Source organism: Balaenoptera borealis (assembly GCF_965194805.1).
Source record: "Balaenoptera borealis genome assembly, chromosome: 7".
NCBI classification, from domain to species: domain Eukaryota; kingdom Metazoa; phylum Chordata; class Mammalia; order Artiodactyla; family Balaenopteridae; genus Balaenoptera; species Balaenoptera borealis.
The window spans coordinates 117,960,191-117,980,006 of NC_138864.1; the positions used below are offsets into that span (position 1 = coordinate 117,960,191).

General features: G+C 46.8%; 1 long non-coding RNA gene and 1 pseudogene across 2 annotated transcripts in view; one reads left to right on the forward strand and one right to left on the reverse strand.

Moving 5' to 3' along the window:
- The window catches only part of LOC309631598, a 31,319-nt gene extending 19,265 nt beyond the window's left edge, over window positions 1–12,054 (forward strand). The window contains exons 3-5 of the long non-coding RNA XR_014246398.1: window positions 79–2,075; window positions 2,159–6,099; window positions 8,916–12,054. This is a non-coding gene — a long non-coding RNA (uncharacterized lncRNA). The remainder of the gene's footprint in view (window positions 1–78; window positions 2,076–2,158; window positions 6,100–8,915) is intronic.
- A 661-nt stretch (window positions 12,055–12,715) lies between these two features.
- On the reverse strand, window positions 12,716–18,674 carry LOC309631862 (lymphocyte antigen 6E pseudogene; annotated as a pseudogene). Its single transcript has one exon. The product of its transcript is annotated as a lymphocyte antigen 6E pseudogene (transcript).
- Window positions 18,675–19,816: the final 1,142 nt, after the last annotated feature.

The following is a 19,816-nucleotide window of genomic DNA, read 5'->3' on the forward strand; positions in this document are numbered from 1 at the left end:
ATATTCAGCGTCTTCATGTAGGGTTTCCTTATTGTGACTCCAGTATTTTTCGTATTCTGTTTCCAAATTCTTTCACAGAGCCCACAGATGCTGGAGTCACCCAGACACCCAGGCATGAGGTGACAGAAGTGGGACACGCAGTAACTCTGAGTTGTGAGCCGATTTCAGACCACACTGTGCTTTATTGGTACAGACAGACCTTGGTGCAGGGATTGGAGTTTCTGATTTACTTCCTCAACCTAGCTCCTATGGACGACTCAGGGATGCCCAAGGACCGATTCTCAGCTAAGATGCCGAATGCATCATTCTCCACTCTGAAGATCCAGCCCACAGAACCTGGGGACTCAGCCACGTACCTCTGTGCCAGCAGCAAAGACACAGTGCTGCAGAGTCACCCCACCCCATGCAGAAAACCTCCGCTTCCCCTTCTGGCTCCAGCCCCCAGCCATGCTGTGTCCTGAGTAAAAGTCTTCCTAGGCTCCGCCCCTAGCAGCACGGGGGTCTGGTGTTCTCCTGTCCCTAGGGAAGGCAAGAACAGAATGTAACAAGCCATCACATTAGGAAACGTTTGGTGGGAAGGCAGTTGGGGCCTGGTGCCTGGCATTTCTCACAAATTTCTCACAGAGGGTGACAGTCCATGGCTAAGGGTAAATGTCACCCACTGAGCTTTCAGTTTAAGATTGAGTAAGCATCAGATAAACCCAGTTTGAAAAGTATTCTACAAAATACTTGACCGGTGATCTTCAAAAGTGTGAAAATCATTAAAAACAAGAACAGACTGAGAAACTCTCATGGGTTGGAGGAGTCTAAGGAAACATAACAAATGCTATGTGGTATCCTGGATTAGATCTTGGAACAGAACAGTAGAAAAACTAGGGAAATCTGAGTTCAGCCTGTAGCTGAGTTGTAGCAATGTTAAATTCTTGGTTTTGAGCAAAGTATCATGGTTATGCATGATGTTAACATTAAGGAAAGTTGGGTGAAGGGTATAGAGGAACCGTAGTATCTTTACAGCTCATGAGAAATAAATTCTCCAGCATTGGGTCTCCGGAGTCCCTACTAAGCCAGCTTGTCATGTTGCTGTTAATTGTACTTGCTTCCCGAGCTCAGAGCACTCAGACAGACCCAGACGCAGCTGCTTCTTCTTGGTCTCTGTTCCAGTGCTTCCTAAACATCAGGCGGGGCAAGGCAGGCTGAGCCGAAGCCTGAAGTGCAGAAATCCACCCCCAAGGCTGCCCTGATGCTTCTCTGAGGCTCCCCTTCTGTCCCCTTTGCACACAGCCCCCAGATATGCTGGGGTCACACTGACTCTGCCATCGCTAGTTTCTGCGAGCTAACAAACACTGAAGCTTAACAGTGAAGAGAATGCCAGTTACAGATTTATACACGAAGGATATAAAGTTGACTCATTAGTGTTACAGGAAAACGATACCCATAAAAATTTCCAAACTGATCAGCAAGACATTTTGTATTGTGTGGTAGGCTGAAGAATAACCCCCAGCCCCCCACCCCCAAAGATACCCATGTCTTCATCCCTGGAACCTGTGCATGTTGCCTTAGATGGCAGAAATGGACTTTACAGGTGTGATTAAGTTAAGATTTTTGAGAAGGGGTGATTATCTGGGATTAGCCAGCTGGGCCCTAATGAGATCATGTGTCTGTATAAGAGGGAGACACAGGGAGATTTGACACAGATGGAAGAGGAGAAAGCAAGGTAACCACGGAGGCAAAGGTTGAACACATATGAGGTCAATACCTAGTAAATGCATAAACAGGCCAATTTTTATTGGTATCAGGTCTTCCTCATCACCCCTCAAGGGGCAACCTTTGGAGAAAACGTGCTCTTTCTTCTATGCTTCTATTTCCCTAGAGGGAGCTCCTGAGACTGTGGCCGTCTGCTAACAGGGTGATGTCACTGCCTGCCCACACCTTAGAGGGCCACCAGGACATGGATCTGCTTCCATCTCTGCTCATACGTACAAGTTCCCTCATCTGGGAAAGGTCTCATTTTCATCTGGATCCTGCCATCGTTTCCAGGCTTCTCAGCTTAGTGTCCCTTTATCTCCTGGGAGCAAGTGAGTCCTGAGATATGTGAAAATCTCCACTTGGCCCTTTTCCTGTCCATTCTTGTCATGGATGTTCTTGTCTTTTCCCACAGGACACATCTCAGCTGGAGTCTCCCAGTCCCCCAGCCACAGGGTCGTAGAGAAGGGACAGGCCGTGAATCTGAGATGTGACCCAATTTCTGGACATGATTATCCTTTTTTTGTACCAATGTGCTGTGGGGAAAGAAATGAAGTTCCCGATATGCTTCCTAAAAGAGTCTATGCAGGATGACTCAGGGATGCCCAAAGACCGATTCTCAGCGGAAAGGACTGAAGGGGAATCGTCCAGTCTGAGGATCCACCCCTCAGAGCTGGACGACTCGGGAGTTTATTTCTGTGCCAGTAGCTGAGGCACAGTGCTTCAGAGCCTGTCCTTGCTGTGCAAAACCGCACCCTCCCCACTCCTCTCAACTCATGGCAGCCCTGAACAGACTTTCCCTGTGCCTCCTCCCCCAAGGAAGACAGGAGAGGAAGAACCAGAATTAACCCTTGAAATACAAGAGTATTTCAAGAAAACTTGGGTGGGGATATCTGTGATTTGGGGTATTTCTGGGGCTCCTTACACAGAACTCAATCTATACAAATCTATTTTTTTTAATTTATTTTATTCAAGTATAGTTGATTTACAGTGTTGTGTTAATTTCTACTGTACAACCAAGTGATTCAGTTATATATATACACACATCTTTTACACATTCTTTTCCATTATGGTTTATCACAGGATATTGAATATAGTTCCCTGTGCTGTATAGTAGGACCTTGTTGTTTATCCATTCTATATATAATAGTTTGCATCTGCTAATCCCAAATTCCCAATCCATATGTAAATCTATTTTTTTTAGCGTGTGTGTGTGTGTGTGTGTGTGTGTGTGTGTGTGTGTGTGTGTTATCCTGGTGTAAAACACAGCAGACTCTTGCCTATCTTGCTGCTCTGATCTAAAAGGAATTGTGATGCTGATTGTGGCCACATCTTTATATGCCCTTTTATCGCAAGATACACAAGTCTCCCTGATGGAAATAAGAATAGTGAATCAAAATGCACTTACTCCTGGTTTGTAGGTTGTTCTCTGATAATAGTGGTAATGGGGATAATAAGTTTAAGTTTCATTTGTCTAGCACAAATCCATTTCCAAACACTTTAAAAACCCCATTTTTGAGTGGAATAACCAGGTCAATTATCATAAAGTTGATTTTCCTTTATCTGTAGGGTCTGATTTTTTAACGTAAAAAGCACAGGTTAGCACTAAATACAGATGTGTGTCAGCCAATCCTGAACATTTGTGAGGTCAGGTCCAGTTGTCACAGTAGAGCTCTGGCGTGTTGGTGAGGCTTGCTAGTGTACTGGTATGGTGGCCTGAGGGCTCTGGATCCAGTCGGAGCAGAATGAAGAACTAGATACATCTCTAAGCGCTGATGCATATCACCCTTTGCACAGATTTCCTCGGGCCAGTGGGGGAAGGCTGCTGCTAGGCACATTTCTACTGGCCACAAGGAGGCGTTCTGGCGTCACTGATGACCACAAGGTGTAGAAAAGTTCCTTGATACTCTCTGAAAAGTGGACATAAATAGAGGGATTCCAGGACTTGATTTCTGCATCAAGGTGAGGATGGCTTGCAAACATCGGTCATCCATCCGTGATGTGGATAGCAAAACAGACATTATCTCAACAGGTTTATAAGTGAGACTTTAGCAAAAGTTATTCATGTGTTGAGGAACCTCGAACTATCTTATAGGATAAAAGAAACGCGGAGTGAGATGGAGAGGCCAGGATGAAATGGAGCAGATATAGGAACAGAGGCAAATAAGGGACCATCACATCTGCTTTATACCTGATCAAGCCAAGCCCAGATGCCCCTGCCAAACACGAAGCTATGTACAGTATCACAGCGAGGAGTGCCCTTGCCCTGGTGAAATCGACATCACAGGCAGATATGCCTATGAGGGACCAGGGACTCTCCGAACTCCCACCTCTCAACCCAGAGATCAGAGTCTCATTCCTGTCCCGGCCCTGCCATGGGTCCCAGGCTTCTCCACTGTGTGGCCTTTTGTCTCCTTGGAGCAGGTGAGTCCCGGTCAGAAAGGACATCTTTGACTAAAGCTATCCTGTCCCCAGGTCTGTGCCTTTCGTTTATGGGTAACATGACTCTCCTTCTTCACTCTGTCTCTAAATCTTCCACCTCCTCTGCAGGTCACATAGGTGCCATGGTCATCCAGAACCCAGGGTACCTTGTTACCAGGATGGGAAAACCAGTGACCCTGAGTTGTTCTCAGAATCTGAATCATGAAGTCATGTTCTGGTACCAACAGAAGCTGAGCCCAGCACCAAGCCTGCTGTTTTACTACTATGATAAAGAATTCAACAATGAAAAAGACACCTCTGATAACTTGCAGTCCAGCTGGCCGAACACCTCCTTCTGTTCTCTTGGCATCCGCTCAGCAGGCCTGGGGGACTCAGCCATGTATCTCTGTGCCAGCAGCCGAGACACAGAACTGAAGCCTTACCTCCCCTCTGTTCATAAACCTCTGTTTCCCAGATCCAAGAGCCTCCTCTAGACCTGTTTCCCCTCCTACAACCACAAGAGGAAGTGGGTTTATGGCTGTCATTATCTCCTTTGCAGACAGAAGTTGGGCCTAAACTTACAAAAACCACTGACAGTTATGCCAAGAGTGGGAAAAGTGGTTACTCTTACCTGCATTCAGTTTGTGGTAATTTCCCAGGATCACCTTAATCACCCATTCTGTTCTCTTCAGTAGATAAATAGGAATTTTTTTTCTCAGTTGTTGTTGTTGTTGTTGTTTTTAAGTCTGAGTTGTTGACTCAGAAACATGTTAAAGGACAGGCCCAGGCATGAGGTAGCCCCACTGTCCTGAGTCCTTGCACTTAGGAGAAGAAACGGCCCTCACAGGCATGTGAATGCAGTCTCACATTTTTCTGATCAAGTAGGGAAAATTAGAACTGCTAAAAATTCGTGCCAGATTTGAAGACACATGAAATGCCTGGGTCATGCATTATTCACAATGCCTTTAGCTATTTTGCCTGATATGTGTCTATGAACCATTTAAGTGGCACAAATAGGACTCATGTCAAAATCTAGAAGCAGCACCGTGGAAGATACATTAAAATTACTAGAGTTTACCCTATGTTTTTAATATTAATAGAAAATTTTAAGTACTGCAGCTTGATTGAAACAAAAGGGATTTCTGCAGTCTACTAGAACAGCTTTCTAAAAGCCAATAGGTATCTTATGTACTTCACTAGATTGAAATATTTATGATGGCTGATTGAATAAATGGATGCATGAGGGAATAAATTTCGTCAGGGCAAGAAGGAATTGGCATCTGCTAGCTGTGAGATGCCTGAATCAGAAGATGAGAATGTGTTCTATTTTAATTTTAAAGAACACAGAGATATTCCCAGTATGCGATAATTTATGACATCACTACATACGGTCATCAACAACATCACATGCGTCCAACTCTTTAATCAAGAGGCCAAGAAGTACTGCCCAATATCCAATTCTGGTGATGTTAAGTAAAAATCAGAGAAGCTAAAAACCGGCATCTGGGCCACCCACCATCTAACTTCCATGTTCTGCTTTCCTCTCTCTTTGCTCACCACACATCTGCACATCTGATTCAACCCTGTGTCTCTTTATTCATCTGCCTAAATTTCAGATTTTTCTTCTATAAAAGGAGATGTTGGGGCTAGATTTCTCTGGGGCCTCTTCTCACATCGTATGGTTCCATGGCAAAGTCTAGAAAACTGATGCATCCTGAGTGCCATGGCCATAGATGTCCACCAGGGGGCAGGTGAGAGCTCCTTTCCATTCTGTAAACACTCCATGTCCTCTTGAATAAAAGGAGAGGAGAAAAGAAGAGCACAGACTCAGCTCATTCCAGGCCCAGATGAAAGGTGAGACCGGGGCTGAAGATGCAGATGCCCCCACTGCTCCTGGTACCCTGTCTGATCCTCGTACCTGGACGGCTTTGGGAGGTGTGATGGGGGAGGAGGAGGAGGAAAGGGGCTATCGATATGGTGTGCTGTTGATAAGCAGAGCAGCAGAGAATGCCCTTGTTCTCTAGGGCATATGAAGGTGACTAAAAGTGTGAGGACACACTTGGGAAGGAGGAAATTAAAATCTTGGGAGAATCTGATAGAAAAAAATTGGAAGTCATGTTGTTGGATGCTTTGGGACTTTGGAGAGAGTAGGGGGGCAAGAGTGAGTGGTGTCTTTTTTAAATTTTTTATTTTATTGTGGTAAGAACATTTAACCCTCCTCACAACATTTTAAGTGTAATATGGTATATACATACAGTAGAATATCATTCAGCCTTAGAAGAGAAGGAAATTCTGCAATATGACACAGCATGGCTGAACCTTGAGGACATTATATTAAGTGAAATAAGCCAGTCACAGAAGGATAGGAGCTACAAGATTCCACTGATCCAGGAGTGAGTGGTTTCTTCTGGCTTACATCTCATCCCAGCTGCAGCCTCCTCTAATCTCTCTCATTTACACTCAGGGATTTTATTTCCCAACAGCCATACAAGGGCATCTTATACGAGTACAACTTCTGTGACGATCCAATGCCATCAGATGGATTTACAGGAACCAACGATTTTCCAGAACTGACAGTTATTTCCGCAGAGCTTAGCATTGACTATGACCCCTGCTGAAGGCCCCAAACTCACCTAAGAAAGATACATTAGTTCAGGTCCTCTAAGAAGTAAATTAGCCAAGCCTGGGCTAATCATGCAAGGGATTTATTAGAGAAAATGCCTGTCGGGGAAAATGGGAAGGAAGCCACGGGGGCTGGGAAAGTCATCCAGCTGTGATGCAGATCTGGCCTTGTAAGGAGAGAGGGAAGGAGGAAAGGAGGAAAGGGAGGAAAAGGGAGAAAGGAAGAAAAGTAGGTCTTAGGCTGCAATATAGTTCTAAGAAAATCTTAGCAAGGCTGGGCTGGTCCTTAAGTCAAAGTAGAGCTGTAGAGCTCAGTGCCATCGTGGCCTGCCCCTCGCCATGGGGGGGGCAGGGACAACAGCTCGCTTCTCTTGGAATGATACCCCTCTGCTGTCTGAATGGGTCCCTGGGTGGGGTGGGATGCCCTGGTCTTCTTGACTTGTGCCTCCCAGCGTGGAACCTCCACCCTATGAGCAAGCCAGAAAGAGGAAGATTCCAGAACAACTTGACCGGTTGTTTCTGGAATAGAGAGTTCACCCTATGAGTCGGTGCTGGATGGAGGAAGGGAGTCCAGACCTCTGGGCTGGACTGGCCAGGAACAGAGTTTCTACACTGTGGAGCCGGTGGGGGTAAGGCGTGCTGGCAGCTGGCTCCTCCCCAGGAGAAACTGGAGGATCCCTGTGTTCTGGACCACGTGCATGTGGGGTAGAGCTTCTGTCACAGAGCAGGAGGGAGGGAGTCATGGCTCAGATGCCACAGACTCATGGCTCTTACTGAGATTTAGTGGATTTTCTTGAGTAACTGTTTCTCCATATGCTGTATGCTCTTGGGACAATTTTCAGAGGCTTTAAGTGCTTGTTTCTAAATTTTCAGCAATTATGTTGTTTTCCCTGGAAATCAGGTATTCAAGGCTCCTCATGCTGCCATTCTGGAAGTGCTTCCCATCCCAACGCAACGGTTTACATAAACAGGCGGACAGGCCCTGGGCTATAATTTGCCAACTCTTGCTCTAGCCTAATTTTGTCCCACTACAAAAGCATGGCCATTCTGGGGGTGCTGGTGAATCTTTTCTGTGGTTTCTCTCTAATGCTTGTTAGTTTCATTCCACACAGACACGTTACTGTTGAGACAAAAATTTCTTATGATCCCTATGAAGATTTCTGGAGTTCTTTGTGTAGCTTCTTCCTCTCTGGTAGTCTTCCTCACAAATTCTAGTGGCCTTTGTCCCCTCTGTCTTTTAACCTCTGTCTCATCACAAAATTTACATGTTCTGTTTTTCCCTCCTCACTGTGCGCAGACATTTCCCCGTTTTTTCTGGTTTTAGAAGAATCACAGTCTTGTGCTGCCTGTGTTCCAATGATTGAGTACAGTTGTTTCATATATTCTACATTTTTTTTGCTTATACACAGCAGGATTCTAAATTTAATGGATAGATTTAGGTTTTGGTAACTGCATTTAAAAAAATAATAGGAGGGCTTCCCTGGTGGCGCAGTGGTTGAGAGTCTGCCTGCTGATGCAGGGGACATGGGTTCGAGCCCTAGTCTGGGAGGATCCCACATGCCACGGAGCAGCTGGGCCCGTGGGCCACAGCTGCTGGGCCTGCGCGTCTGGAGCCTGTGCCCCGCAGCGGGAGGGGCCGCAATAGTGAGAGGCCCGCGCACCTCGATGAAGAGCGGTCCCCGCACCGCGATGAAGAGTGGCCCCCACTTGCCGCAACTAGAGAAAGCCCTCGCACGAACCGAAGACCCAGCACAGCCAAAAATAAAAAATAAATAAATTAAAAAAAAAAAAAAGACAATTAGATTATTAAAAAAAAAAAAAAAAAATAATAGGAAATAAGAAACCTAATTGAAAGTAATGTGAATGAAACTGAAGGAAGAGAAATTTCCAGGACTTAGTGGATAGTCTACAGTTAGTGTTGTCAAATGCTAGAAAGAGATCAAGCAGACAGAGAAACAAAAATAAGTTTTTGTCCTAGAAAATACATAATGTTATTCTTTAGGGGAATATTTTCATAAGAATATATAGAATGGAAATACTCCATGAAAAAGCTGAAGATGGCATCTAAAGGAGTGATTCCTTTGTGGCAAAAGCCAACATGTCTTTATATAAAGATTATTGGGTTCTAGGAAGTGATCACGTCACAGAGAAGCTGCTTATGTGGGATGTAAGAACCTGAGAGAAAGCCACCTGCCTCTGCCCTTTTCTTAATCCTGCCATGTGCCCAAAATTCACCTGCTTCATTGTCCTTTGTCTCCTGGGTGCAGGTAAGTCCCTGTTCTGACCTTTCAGCCCCCTGCTCTAAGCCTTTCATCCATGTCATCAGATGCCCTCAAGGGCTAAGTCTCCAACTTCTGTGTGCTTTCTTCACAGGCTTCCTTGAGGCAGAAGTCAGCCAGACTCCAGGGCACCTGGTCCAAGGGAAAGGACAGAAAGTGAAAATGTATTGTGTTCCAAGAAAAGGAGACGTTTATATTTTCTGGTATCAACAGATCCTGGCAAAAGAGTTCAAGTTCTTGATTTCCTTCCAAAATAATAAAGCCTTGGATGAAACAGAGATGCCCAAGGAGAGGTTTTCAGCTGAGTGCCCCCTAAACTCACCCTGTAGCCTGGAGATCCAGCCTGCGGAGCTGCAGGATTCAGCCGTGTATCTTTGTGCCAGCAGTGATTCCACAGTGATAAATATTTGCTAATCTTAATGCACAAACTCAATCTGGGCTCAGCTCAGGAAGCAGGTGGTATAATAGGTTGAAAGGAAATAACAGAAGCCAACTAGAGCTATCTTAAGCCAAATGGAAATTTCTTACAAGGCTAAATGTATATCCTATAAAACCTCAAAACAAGAGCACAGGCATTTCTCTGGAATGAAATCCTGGAACTGTGACATGGCGGATTTGATAACATTTTTTTTTCCACCTTGTTGGCTCCATTTATTCTCCCTTATTATAAACTGTCTCCTCTATTTTTTTTTTTTTTTGACAGGTAAGGAAAATGTTTATTAGTATAGGACGCTTGTGAGAGATACAAGCGGGCAGGCAAGGGAGCGCCATGATGAAAGCTGGGTGGGCTACATTTTTATAATGTAGAAAAAGTGAGGAGGGGAAGAAGACCACCTCTTCCTCATCCTTGAGTAGACGTCAAACTTCCGTCATCAGCTCTTCCTCCACGTCAGGCAGGGAAGTTTTCTTGTCCCTACGTGGTCAAACCAGGACTGTCATGGTGCTATGGAAATGGGCAAAAAGGGGGTAACATATACTAAAATGCGGTAAATCATCTCAGGTTTCAGTATAATGTCACCTTTCCCTATATTTTTGTTTTAGGTGTGCGCAGAGGAACATGTCCTAGGGATCATTAACTTACCGACATCACTGGGCAGGACGTGGGGCTCATCCCACCATTGCTTTGGGGCATGTCTTGTGCTTCTGTTGCAAAGTCTTAGTGCTAGGCAGGCCTGCTTGGTTTCCATGCGAAGCAGCTTTCTTCAGTGATCATTAACTTACAGGGGTCTCCCATACTTTTTTCTTTACTTATGATCCCTTAGTGGGAGTAATTATTAATCACCTACTTTGTCCCTTCACTCTGTCCCTATCACCACCACTGCCCCACCCTGCTGGTCTCAGTCCTTTTAGCAAAGTCTCTTGTGATTTATTTTGAGTGAATAGCACAGTGGATGCATTCTACATGGGGACTGTCAACAATAAACAAAGCAAACAAAATGCGCAATGTGAAAGCAGTTGTTGGCCTGGAAACTGGGCTCAGCTCTTGGTAGGTGTGGAGCCAAAAGGCACAACCAAGCCAAAGAGCAGGAGAAGGAAGGATGTATTACGGGCAGCAAGTAAGGAGAACACCAGGGATCCTACCCAAAGCAGAGTCTCCCCAACAGCGACACTGGGGAATTTTTAAGCTAAGGGTCTGTGCATATTCATGAAGGGGCTTGAGCAGAGGATTATTCAGTATAGAATCGGGGAAAAGGTTGACGGAGTCCAAGCTTGAGCTGATTGAAGTCAGAAGGGTCAACATAATCCTCCACCCATAATCCTCCTGGAGGGGGGGCCTTAGTTCCTTACAGAACTCAAAGATATACTATTATGTATATTCCTTTGATGACCGAGACCTGTTCAAGGAGAAGCATTGCGGCCAGGCTTAGATCACAGAATGGCTTAGGCCAAAATGGCTTCTCTTATGTCAAGAAAGCCATTCCTGGTTCTCTTTCTCTGGGGACCCCCTAACCTATCTGCTTACACAGTGAGCTTCCAGTTTTTGCAGGGACTTTACTGAGGACTCTGGCCTGGGGAGACAGCCTCTCAGTAGCTCTGAGGAAATGCTCTAAAGAGGTAGGGGAGGAGCAAGGATATATATGAGTTTTTTGATTGGGAAGTACAGGTGGTCAAGTATACATCTTGGTAAAAGATTACTGCTAATCACAAAAGACAAACATCTCAAGTTACTGATTTTAGTGCTTTCTGTGTTTGGGAAGACGCAAGAATCAGTGGTCATTGAAATTCTCCCTTAGATCCACATCTTAACTAGGGGCCCACATCCAAAACACAGCATACCTCCTCCTGCTTTCCCCCATCCTGAATTGGCCGCAGGGCGCTCTGCAGTTGGGCGACTGCAGGAGGTTGCAATTTAATCCTTGTGGAACTGGAATGGTGGGCAGCATTTTTGTTGTTGTTTTTTGGCCTCACCGCTAGGCAGGCATGTGGGATCTTAGTTCCCCGACCAGGGATAGAACCCATGCCCCCTGCAGTGGGAGCACGGAGTCTTAACCACTGGACTGCCAGGGAAGTCCCTGCAACGCTCTGTTCACAGGACTCCGAACTCCAGGGGTAACCAGCATTCCTGGGGGACATTCTGATTTCATCCCCTTGAATTCTTTTTCTTGCTTTGGTTTTTAATGCTGGTCTGACCCACTCAAGTGAATCTCAACATTTCCACCACCCCATGAGTCTCAACCAGACTGCTGTGATGTGCTTCTGGACCCTTCCACAAGATGCTGGCTGGGCCTGGATCTCCTTCCCCTCGTCGTCCCGCTGGATCACCCTGATTTCCCCGGGGCAGACCCCTCCTCCCGTCCCTCCCTGGAGCTCTATCACTGCATTGGTGCTCAAGCCCGTGTATTGGCTGGCATCTTCCTGGTGGCAGTGACACTGAGGCCGCTGCATTCATGTGTGTCACAGGGCCCATCCTGTGCAGAGCTGCTCGCCTGCCCCTGGGACCGGGACCCGGGATATGGGCCGGAGCCCAAGCTTCCGCAGTGACCACTGTCCTGCCCTGCCGCACAGCGATGCTTGGACCCTGGACCCAGGCACGTCAGAGCTTCTGGCCAGCCCGGACCCAGCCCTGCTGAGTTCGCTCCCGCCACCCGGGAGATGTGACAGCCTCCTGAGGGATAAACACATCACTCTCCACAGGACACCCAGCTGCAGCCCTCAGTTCATTGCTCCTCCTCGGCCACCAGCCCAATCAAAGCATCCCCTTGGCTTAGAACTCAGACACACCCCCACTGCAGATGCTGGGACCCCCTGGCTTAGCCACAGACCACAGTCGGGCATGCCGGGGGAGTAGGCGTGCAGCAGGGAGGGCTGCCGGCTCCGGCAGCAGCACCCCTGCCCTCCAGCCGGGGTCCAGGCCTTCCCAGGGGAGTTCCCCCCCGACTCCTCCCATAGGCCCTTGGGATGGATGACTCGCTCACCCACTTACTGAGCTCCTCCCCCCACGTCCTCACCCCCCCGCTGTGCTTTGTGTCCTCCTCAGCCTGACTGGCCCAGGTACCCTGTACCCAAGTCCCAGAACCCCCGGGGGGGGGTCCCCTCCCGCCCAACCCCATCCCTCCCTCTGCAGAGTCCTGCCTTCCAGCCAGAAGCAGGCTGACCTCCGCTGGTTTCTCTGTCCAGTCCAGTCCTGTCCGGAGGATAAACTTCCCGAACAACCCTGCCCGGCCGAGGGCAGCTAGCTGTGGACTCAGGCAACTCTCTTCCCCACTGCCTCCCAGTGGGCCTCACTGTGGTGCCCGATCGCAGGGGACCCCCGGACCCCCTACACCTGAGGCTCTGGATCTCTGCTGCCCCCTCCCCGTCGTTAGGACCCTGATGGGAGGGGCGGTCTCGGGCTCTGGGCCACACCCAGAGCGGGAAAGGGTGGGAACATCTGTGTTTATCTGAGGCACCGAAGCCGCAGGAGGGCTCCGGTGTGGCGGTGGAGGGAGGGGCCCGAGACGCAGCTGGATTTCGGGCTGGGAGCAGATTCCTGGGTCAGCAGCCTAGACCTGGGGACAGTGACAGCCCTGTCTCCCCAGAGGCTGCCCTTGAAGTGAGTGAAATGAGGTGTGCAGAGGTGCCAGGGAAAGGGGTTCTGTCCTGGCGCTTGGGGCTCTAGGGGCTGCGGATGCCGGGGTCCTGGCGCTTACTCCCATCCCCTCCCCCCGACACAGGCCGAGACCTGGCCACACACTCACCCACGCCCGGCAGGGCACGCGGACCACACGCCTGTCCACACAGCCCATCTTCTGCACCTGCGGGCGGACAGGGCCTGCACAGGGGCAGACCTGGGACCACGTGTCCCTCCCAGCACGTCCCTGGGACTCAGTTCTGACTCCGGGACCCTCAGGCTCCGTTCCCAGGTTCCCCCTGGAAGGCTGTCCGGGAAGTAAGGGTAGCTGGCAGGGGTGTGGGTGCAGAGGGCAGGGGGGGCCTAGGGGGCCCCAGGGCCTAGAGGGGGCGCTCAGCAGGGTGAGGAATCAGAGGAGGAGGCTTCGAGATCCTCTTGCGTCTCGGAGGGGCTGGGCTTTCCTTCCTTCCTGAGCTTTGGGAGTCTGGGCCGGGCACAGGGTCTCGGCGGTCAGGGGCCAAATCGCAGCAGAGCCGACAGCAGGCTGAGCGGGAGCCCGAGGCCCAGCACGGTGACGCTGGCCCGCAGCCCGCCGTCGGCCGCACTGACGTTGCACGGGAAGCTCTGGCAGCAGCGGCTGCCCACGGACGCCGCGCAGAAGTCGACGCTCGGGATGGGGCAGATCCGGGAGCAGCCCTTGTTCAGGGTGTAGCCCAAGTCCACCACGTTCCCGATGCCAGCGGATGCAGAGATGGTCACACAGTAGCTGTCCGTATCGGAGCGGACGGTGGGCTTCAGGCAGTACCAGTTGCTGTCCTTATTCACGCAAGAAAAGCACACCAGGGAGTGGGCTCGCTCCACACCCAGGAGGGCAGCCAGCAGCATGGGCAGGAAGACCTTCATTCTGGAGGGGTCTGGCGTCCCGGCTTGGGGTCTCACGAAGCCTGGGGTCTCATGAAGCCGAAGGAGTCAGCCTTGCTCGCCGGGGGACGCAGGTCCCCAGCCTGGCCGCGCAGGCAAGCCTGTCCCCTGTCCTCTGTTTCTTAGATTTCATAGTAGCAGATGATTCTAGATTCAGATGTCAGCCCTCCAGCCACATTGAGAAGAACCAACCTTCTCTCATGCTAGATTCCAAATCCAGAAAATAGGGGGAAGAAAAGATCCTGTTTTACTCAGAAACATGCTTTGGAAAGTACATTAGTCAAATGAGTTGAGTTATTTTGAACAACATGGCAGCTGAGGGTCTGTCACTTTGGCCTTATGGATCAAGGATTCCAAAGAGAGGAATTCTATAATTAGGAGCCGGGTCACCCAAGAGATGTCCGTCACACATGAGGTGTGAAGGATAATCAATGCATTTGCTGGATAGGAAAAGAGAAAGAATTAGAGAAGGGATCAAATCCTTAGTCTTTAGAATAATGTCAGACCAAGCGAAAACACTGGTTACTTTCTTTTTAAGGAGTTAAATCCAGGTAACACAAAAAGCATGTTAATTTTAAGTGTAACCGTGTCAGACCCCACAGTCACTAATTCGTTTCTATGGAGTTGAGGGAGGAGACAGATTAATATGTTCTCAGTGGAAAAATACCTGATGTGCAGACAACTGAAAACTGATATTCAGACAGTTGAAGAATCCTCAGGTATCTGATCCAAAGTGTAATGAGGGACAATACATTCCACATCAGTGTAAGTGAGAGGACCTAGGGAGGTCATTGCCATGACGTAGAGCAGATAGAGAATTCAAAATCCCTCTGTTAAAATTTGATGATCCACTCCTTTCACAAAACTGGTCATTTCTACACCACCTACCACGAGGCTTTTTTATACACTCTTTCTAGTCACATCTGCTCTTATTTCAGTATAAGATGAACCCAGTTGCTTTACTCCCAGAAGTCCAGATATAATTCTTCTTTTCTCAGGCAAAATTTCATTCTGACCCCTTGAAACAGAAGCTCAAAAATAAGTGCCCCATATTGTCCATTTGTGTTCCTCTCCAAATCCAGTCTTACTCTTGATCACCAACACCTTTGCTTTTGTTGCAAAAGAGTCACTCCTTTGAATGCTATCTTCAGCTTTTTAGGGGAATATTTCCATTCTTATGAAACTATTCTCCTAAACATTAAAATTATATACATGCTGGAAAAAAGACATTTCTGTTTCTCTGCCTGCCTGATTTCTTTGAAGCATTTGACAGTACTGACTATACCCTAAGCCCTGGAAATTTCTCTCAGCTTCATTTACATCGTCTTCAATTAGGTTTCTCATTTCCTATTGATCCTTTTCTTTTAATGCAATTCTCAGAACCTAAATTTATCCAGTAAATATTCTCTTTCCCAGGATAATTCTTCTTGTTCTACTTACATTTTAACATGTAATTTAATGCATTAAGTGCTCTGTTTTTGGTTAGTTTAGCCTATTAAGAATCTCTACTCAAAAAAATTGTAAAGTGTGATCTGAGACAACTTGCCTCACCTGAGTGTTAGGTTAAACAGGTAAATTCTAGGACAGAGGCAGAATTTCTGGAGGAGGGTTATAGGAATGCATATAATTTTGCCTAGTCCCTGGTGATTTTTGTTCATGTGAAACGTTGAGAACTTCTGCCAAGAGAACTTTCTAAGATCGATAGAATTGCAAACTTGTGTAGAGCTCTATCGTTTTCTTCTTGCTCTATTTTCACTCTCTTCTTTTCCCTTTTCCACTTCCTCTTATGTTTTCCTTAAACTTCAACTTCCCTAAGAGCCCTCAAGTGGGTTTGGAGCCTGTTTACACCATCCATGTAACAAAATAAACGAGACACCGAACATCTGGATCAAGGATTCCCCATCTCCTGCAGAAGGTGCCCCTGAGTCTGTGGGTGTTGTCAGGGGAGCCCAGAACCTCCATTCCTCTTGGCTGCTGTGCCTCAGAAACCATTGCTGGGAAAGCTCATCCTGCCCCGACCCTGCCATGGACACCGGCTCCTCTACTGGGTGACCCCCTGCCTCCTAGGGGAGGTGAGCTCAGGAATGCATGAGAACTTGTGTAGAAGATGTTTTCCTGGAGCTACTGTAGGACCACTCTCGATGCCTCCATCTCCTCCCACAGGACATGCAGTCCCTGCAGTCCGTCAGACCCCATCCACTGGAGCAGAGAGATAGGACAAGGGGTGAGTCTCAGATGTGATCCAATTTCTGGTCACCTATTTGTTTACTGGTATCAACAAAATCTGGGGCTGGAAATGGAGTTTCTGATTTCCTTTCATTCCCAAACCACCGCAGCTGAGTCAGGATGCCCAAGGAACGATTCTCAGCTGAAAGACCCAATGACACCTATTCCACCCTGAAGCTCCATCCCGCGGAGCTGGGGACTCGGCTGTGCATCTCTGCGCCGCGGCGGCATGGGCGGCGCCGCGTGGCGGAGTCAGTTTCTTCCAGTGTGCGAGTTCCCTGGTTTCTCTCCTCCCCCTGAGCTCTAGGAAGACGTGTGAAAAGGTGCTTCCCCGTCCTCCTGCCTCAGAAGCAGTAGCTTGATTGCTGTGGCTCAGCTGCTGCCGGTAGGAAGCCAGACCATAAACCATCGCTTAAATTATCAGGATGGGCATGCTTTGGGGCTCCTCGGGCTTCTGAAATTCCTAAAAGTAATGCAGAATTAGGCAGTCTGTGAATTGCGAGTTTAGGAATAAAGACCCCTCCCTGCCCCCAGCCAGATTCAAGTACAGAGAGACCAGATAGCTGAGGTTGATATCTCAAAAATGCTAAGAAATTCCTTCTGAGTTTACGTCAAAGACAACTGCCCTGCAAACTCTTTCTCCATCAACGTACCCTCCGGAGGTGGTGACCTCTATGTGGAACCACAGAATGCAGACTACCAGGGGTTTATAATAGTCCTGTTATCTCAGGTCTGGCCCCTCCAAGACCGACAGTCCCTTAAAATGGTTAAATAGGAATAACTGAGGAAAGAGCAACCACAGTCTTCTGGAGAGGAAGGAAGACAGAGAAACTGATTAGTAACACCCCACTCAGAGATTACGTAGGAAATTCAAATCTCACATCCTGGTACAGCTGCCCAGGGGAGCATGAACTTATACTCTATGATTTCAACCCCTCAACTCCTCCCTTCTCTCTCATAGGCTCCAGATCCACAGACACATTAGGAATTCAGGAAACCTGCTTCCTAATCACAATTCTGGCTTTTTTATTTTAAGCTGTAAGACGTCGGCAGATGCCCTCAACTCCCTGAGACTCAGTGTTCTCTTTCAAATTAGAGACTTGCACCATTTATTTGCAAGATCCATTTATCTGTTGGATCTCCAAGATCCGACATGACTGTGATTTTTTGACTCAGGATATATCTCCATTTTTCCCCCACACCCGTGACCACAGGGATTGCTGGGGAAGACATGACATGACCATCTGGCAATAACTGAGCATAATTATACAGGTAGACAACACCAATCCAGAGAACATCTGCTTGGAAGGGGCATTATAGGACATCGCTACGTGCCTCAACATGGATGCTGACTTGAAACGTGTTCCTGTCACAGAAACTAGTATATATTTCCTGAAGTCTCCCCAACTGCTGCCAGTTGGCAGTAAAGGAGCGTGTCAGAAAGTCGACCATGTAAGGAGATCAAACACTCTGATTTACATAGCGACCCTGATTCAGGCCTGTTGTCCTGGCATCATTATTAAGAGTACCCTATTTCACATATTAAAGGGTTCGTTTTGGACAACAAATTATATGGCCATTGTAGATCATGACACAAACTGCAGCATCTCTCTGTGAAAAGCAAACTGTTTATTATCTCAGTGAATTGTGTTACAGAAAATTTTACTCAGACACTTATTAAAATGAAAAGGCAGACTTTATTCAGTGGAACTACAGCAATGGGGTTTTGTAGTAGGGGAGACAGATTGGGCTCAACTCAAATAAACAAGGAAAAGTGGAAATTTATGGCCAAGGAGCAGGGAGATGGAGGGGGTCAGTAGATGGAGATTTACTAAGAGGAAACACCAGGAAACACTAAGAGGGCTTCTGGCTAAACTGAGCTACTTGAGTTCTTGCTGAAGGCAAGCCAGGATGATCAGACATCATCTGGGGGGCAGGGGGAGATGAGGAATTAGGTCAGATATTAAGGGTAGCCAGATATTGAAGGTGGGAGATTCTGGCTAACTGACTTAGCAGGATTTTTGCTAAATTTGGGCTCTTGAGGACTGCCCAAGAACGGGGCCTAGTTCAAAAAGAGGAGAATGGATTCTTGAGGTGGAGAACAGACAGAATTTTAACACTTATCTGTTGTAAGAGGTGAAGGAAAATAATGAGACAAAGATGACCCTTAGGTTTCAAGAATAACAAGATGATCGACACATCTAGGGAGCAGAGATGAAAGAGAACATTCAGTGAAGAAATTCAGTTTGGATCATTTTGAAATTGAGGTACATTTGATGTATCCACATGGATATCCTTATAATGAAAAAAACAAAACAAAACCTATCTTTTTCCTTTTTTCATGACCAGTGGCCTCACCCACTGCTGTTCCACATTTCAAGGCTAACACACACACACATATGCACACATGCACACATGCACACACATGCACACATATGTGTGGACATGCACATATGTACACACATCCATGTAAAGGCACACATCAGCTTTTCCTCCCCCCACCTTCCCCAGCAGAGGGCAGTATCAAATGGTTGCCATGGGCTCCAGGGAAGAATGAACAGGGAGTGACTTCTAATTGGTACAGGATTGTTTTTAGGGTGACGATAATGTTCTAGAACTACATGGTAGTGATGGTTGCACATCACTCAACCTAAAAAGATTCAAATATTCTAGCTTGAATTTCAGAGAAAAAGAGTATGTTTTCAAGAGATATCATTGTGAATAGGAGAATGTGTTGTCTACTTTGTATTGTGTAACAGCTTTACTGATGAACTTGTCAATCTTCTAAAAGTATAAAACATTTTACAAGCTTCTCAGTAAATGCACTCTTTAGGTGGCCTAAAAAATTAACCAACTATTGATGATTATAGTAATATAGATGGATCTCAAAATGATTATGATGATGGAAATAAGCCAGATGCAGATGAATACATACTATCAATATATTTTTCTATTTATATGAAAATCCAGAAAATGCAAACACATGTATATTGACAGGAAGCAGACCAGCGATTGCCTAGGGATAGCACAGGTGGGAAGGGTTGGGAGGGAAAGATTACAACATGACACAGAGAAACCTTTTGAGGTGATGGATAAGTTCACTATCTTAATTGTGGTTATGGTTCCACATTTGCATACGTATGTGAAACTTTTTTAAGTGTGTGCAGTTTATTTGTATGTCAATTATACCTCAATAAAACTGTGTTTAAACTGAGGTGTGATTAACATATAACATTGTATAAGATATACAAGGTGTTGCTTTGATACATTTATATATTACAATATGGCTACTGTAGTTATAATACTGTTATGTCAAGCTAACACCTCTATCACATCACATAATTATTGTTTCTTTTTAATGATGAGAGCAATTAAAAGCTAGTCTCTTAGCAACTTTGAAGTTTATAATACTAATAACAATGGAAAGGAAATCCAAAAGTGTTTGGCAAAGTGTTTAAGCCAATAATTGACATGCTTGGAGACAGATAAGGGAAATTAAATGATATTTTATGCCCGACTTATCTCCTAAACTTACTCAGTATTTCCCAAATTA